This window comes from Cavia porcellus, unplaced genomic scaffold (genome assembly GCF_034190915.1).
Source record: "Cavia porcellus strain 051 isolate PalLab524CR breed Dunkin Hartley unplaced genomic scaffold, mCavPor4.1 scaffold_18, whole genome shotgun sequence".
NCBI classification, from domain to species: Eukaryota; Metazoa; Chordata; class Mammalia; order Rodentia; family Caviidae; genus Cavia; species Cavia porcellus.
This window is the reverse complement of record NW_026947501.1, coordinates 24,287,140-24,291,645: the sequence shown is the minus strand read 5'-3', so window position 1 is coordinate 24,291,645 and position 4,506 is coordinate 24,287,140.

Here is a 4,506-nt window from a genome sequence, read left to right as displayed (position 1 = left end):
CTACAACAGGAACGCCGGAAACATTCAACTAGGCAAAACAGGCCTGATACCAAAGGACAAATACTAAATGATCCCACTCACAGAAAAATATCTAGACTAGGCAAATTCCTAGAGGCAAAAGTAGATCAGAAGTTACTGGGGGCCCGCAAAGGAAAGAGAAAAAGAAAACAATCTGGGGCTGGGCAGAGGACCGCTGCGCGCAGCTGCAGAGCGCGCGTGGGCGGGGGAGCCGGGGGCCAGGACGGGCGGCGCGCGCGGCCCGCGCTCCCGCAGCGCAGCCGGCTTTGTCCCCGCCGCGCCCGCGCCCGCGCCGCGCGGCCCCGCTCGCTGAACAAAGGGCTCGGAGGAGCCTGCGGCGCGCTGGGCCCTGGGAGGGTGGGCCGGGGTTTGCAGCGCCCTGTTTATTCCGGAGTAGAAGGATTTCCTCTTCCTGTTTCTCGTCCGCCACCATCCCGGTTTGAACTAGCAGAAGCACACGCTTCCTGACTTCCTCCCGTGCCCACGTAAAAGCCGCACACGCGCACGCACACGGGCTTTGCTTTTGTTTTCCAGGGCGTAAACCACCGGCAGGCGCCTCCCTGCTTTTCGCGTTTCTAGGGCGCCGTGGAGAGGGGGCCCCGGCGCGGCGCGCTTCTAATGGCGGAGGCCGCTCGGCTCGCGCTCCCTTCAGTGGCCCTTTGTCGCCCGCGTTGCGCAACGGAGAATGCTCAGCCCCCGAGCGAGAATTCCTGCTTTTCCCAGTCGGCTTGAGATCGCCCCCTCCTGCCTGCCTGCCGGGGGGTGGAGGTGTCCCCACCGCACTGCCTGCTCCCCGAGATGGCGTCCCTGGCTGCGCCGCTCCGTCCGGTGCTGAGCCCCGAGGCTCCCCGCTCGCAGCCCTGACCCGCTCGGCCCTGCCGCCGGCTCCCGGCCCCAGCTGCACCTGGCCCCTCCCCCTCGCGTTGTCAATGTCTTAAGTGTCCAGTCTCCCCAGCCAGAGGAGAAAAGAACCTAAGATTGCCCTGTGTTACTGTCCGTTTTCTTTCCTCCCATTTCCTACACAACGTGCATAACTTTTTCTAATTTCTAATTGTTTAGTTATTACATGCCCATGGCTCACAATCCAAAAGTGTAAGAAAAGGATCCCGTTTGCTAACCACTCACTTCCCTCCTCAAGGCCATGTGCCGATCGATGTCAGTTTCTTACGTATTTTTCTGGAGAAATTGTAACTATGCATTTATATTCCCAAGCAGTAGCGTAAAAAGTACAGGCCGTTCTGCACACCGCATAGCTTCTTGGAAGGCTATCTGCTCCCTCTGCAGTCTCCAGCTCCTCCACTGCAGCTGCTCTGCAGGCCTGGACGCTCCTGTCTGGTCCCTTCTACGAGGTCCTGCATCTAATCAGCTTGCCGGGCCTGACTGCGACCTTTCTGACCTTCACCATATCTCCTTCTTGTTCCTCTGCCTCCACCTTCTCTTGGGCCCCACTTGTCACCTTGGGCACTGCAGTAGCTTCCAGGCTGTGCCCCCTGCCCCCAAGATCTTATTATTGATCCTCATCCAGCCTTGGTTTCAGGAGATGGAGAGGATTTATTGCACTAACCTGGGTGACCTGGGTTAGGATCTGGACCCTGTCTTTTCCTTACGTAGCACCTCCTTCAGCAAATGGCCCTGTGTGGTGTCTATGGTTTCCTCCCGGATGACCTCCAGGGCCTGGCTCCAGGCCTTCAGAGGCTGTGATTACAGTTCCCTTTCTCCGCAGTCCGGGCCCCGCCCTGGCTGCCTGTACCGCTGGCTCCCCGGTGGGCCACACTCCCCCTTCCCATTGCCTGCACCTCTGAAAAGCCCTCCCTGATCTGAATGTCCAGATCCTCTCATCCTTGAGGCCCTGACTCAGCTGTACTTCTCCCCCAAATCCTTCTGCTTGTCCTCTGGTGGCAGGAGCCGTTATGTCCTGGCAGAGCCACACTCTGTCATGCTTTATCTGTCTCACCAATGTCCCTGACCACGGTGCTTGTGGAGCTGCTCCATGCCTGTGCTGCTGCTGCCACCCGTCTATCTGGTACCCTAGAGAGTATTTTGCACAGGGAAAGGGGTGAGGTTGTGAAAGTCGAGGGACCTGGGCCCAAGTCCTGGCTGTTACAGTTTTTAAGCCTCAATCCCCTACTCCTAAAATGAGATAGCATCCTAATTCATGGTGTGGTTGTGTTGGTTAGATGAGACAGGATTTATGAGAAGCCAGCTGTAGGGCTATATGCTTGTAATCCCAACACTCGAAGGCTGAGGCAAGAGGATTGTAAATTTGAGCCCGGCCTGGCAACTTGCTGAGACTCTGTTTCAAAATAAAAAATAAATAAAAACAAAAAGGGCTGGGGTAGTACAGCAGTCAATCAATAAATAATAACAAGAGAGAGAAAGTGCTTGGTGATCTGTAAAGCTATTTAAAATACAAATAAGTTTACAGATTTATTGATTATCATACTGGGGGCCTCCTGCAGGAACTCTGTTACTGAGCTATATCCCCAGATCTACAGAAACAATAATAGTAAAGATAAATATTACCCAGATGTGGCAAGAGTGATGGCCTTTCTAAAGAGAGTTATTTTTAAAAGTTGGAAATGAGGAAAATGAGTGATTTCTCTTGGTTACTCAAAATTTGGGCATTGATTTGTAATTATTCCTTTTAAGTTAGTTACCAGGCTAGGTATGATGGCTCCTTCCAGTAAACCTAGCGTTTTGGGAGTCTGAGGCTGTGGCATCACAGCCTGGTCAACTTAGCAATTTAATAGGAACCTGCTTCAAAATTTCAAAAAAAGAAAAGCCCTTGTGCACAGCTCTGGGTTCAGTCCCCATTACCACCAAGAAACAAGTTCAAGTCCTGCTTATGCAACTTAATAAGACACTGTCTCAAGAGAGACAGAGCAAGCTAGGGAATTAGTTAAATGGTAGAGCCATCCTGGGTTTGATTACCAGTACCAACTCACACAAATCAATTACCAAATGATGTTAAACATATTAATAAAAGCTACAAATTATCCTACTTTTGAACAATGAGGCACCGATTACCAATCAGGAATAATATGTTGTCATCAAAATTACAAAATACTGTATATGTTTGGGAATGGGGTTGAGCCACACTCTCACTATAGTTTAGGCTGGCCTTGAGCTCACTATATACCCCAGGCTGGCTTCAAACTTGGTGATCCTCCTGCTTCAGCTTCCTGAGAAGTAGGGATTATAGGTGTGTGCCACAAGGCCATGCTACAAAATAATATTTCTGAAAAATATTTAATGATGTGAGGCGCAGCTCTAATATGACATAAGAACTTGGAAAGCACTATCCTGAATAGTATTTGTAGAGAGGTGTAAGAAGTGAAGACACTTTCCCCAGCATCCTCATAGCCTTTTAACAGGCCTCCAAATGGGGCGCCTAGTGCCAAAGAGCTTAGGACACATTCCAGGGTCTGGGTCTTACACAAATAGCTCCCTCCCCACCTCCCAAGAGCCAAGGATTCAGGACGGATGAACCAGGAGCCTACCGCCTCCAGGGAGGCCATGGCCTGTCCCAGATCCAGTGGCAGCTTGTGGCCTGCCTCTGTGTCCCCCTGGTGTGACATTCCAGGGTCTTTTCTCCACCATTCCACCCAGCTGAACTGTGAGCCTGAGACAAATACAACCTCTCAGGTCCTGCTTTGACATTGTGTCCAGAGTGGGCTTGTAGAAGGAACAGTCTGCAGCCAATACACAGGCCCCAGCTACAAACCCCAGAGAACAAAGCTCCAAAGGAAGCCTGTGACCACAGGAGAAGGCAAAGCGAACCACCACAGGTGGTTAGGGAAATGTGGGGCTCCACCCAGAAAGGGGCACTTGTGCTAACATGAGGGGACAGTGGGAGTTTGACAGATGCAGGTATTACACGAAAGTCATATGGTTCTTGTCTTATGTTTCATACTTCAGAGGAGGAGAGGAAGTTTTGTTTAAAATATGCTTTCCTGGGCTGGGGGTTTAGCTCAGTGGCATAAGCACCTGCTTTGCGAGTGCTCAGTCATGACTTCAATCCCTGGTACCGATAAAAAGGAAAAAGACAAAAAAAAAAAAAAAAGTGCTTTCCTTTCCGTATTAATACTTTTCAAGGCTGGCCATGGTGGTGCATGCCTGTAATCCCAGCATTTGAGAGAATGAGACAGGAGGGTCACCTTGAGTTCGAGGCCAGCCCGAGCTACACAGTGAGTTCAAGGTGAACCTGAACTACATAGCAAGACCCTGTCTCCAAAAAAAAAAAAAAAAAAGAACTTTTCAAGCTGGGAGTACAAATGGCAAAGCACACATCTAGCATGTGTAAGGCCCTGGGTTTGATCACAATAAAAGAATAACTTTTACTGTAGAAAATGTATAAAATAATGATAAGAAAAAGCATAGCCTCCTATCATCTTGCTGTCTCCAGCAGTCGTTTTCTACCTGGACTCCTTCTCAGTATCTCCCATGGAGCTTTTAAGAAATACCAGCAACTGTCTGCAGAAATTCTGT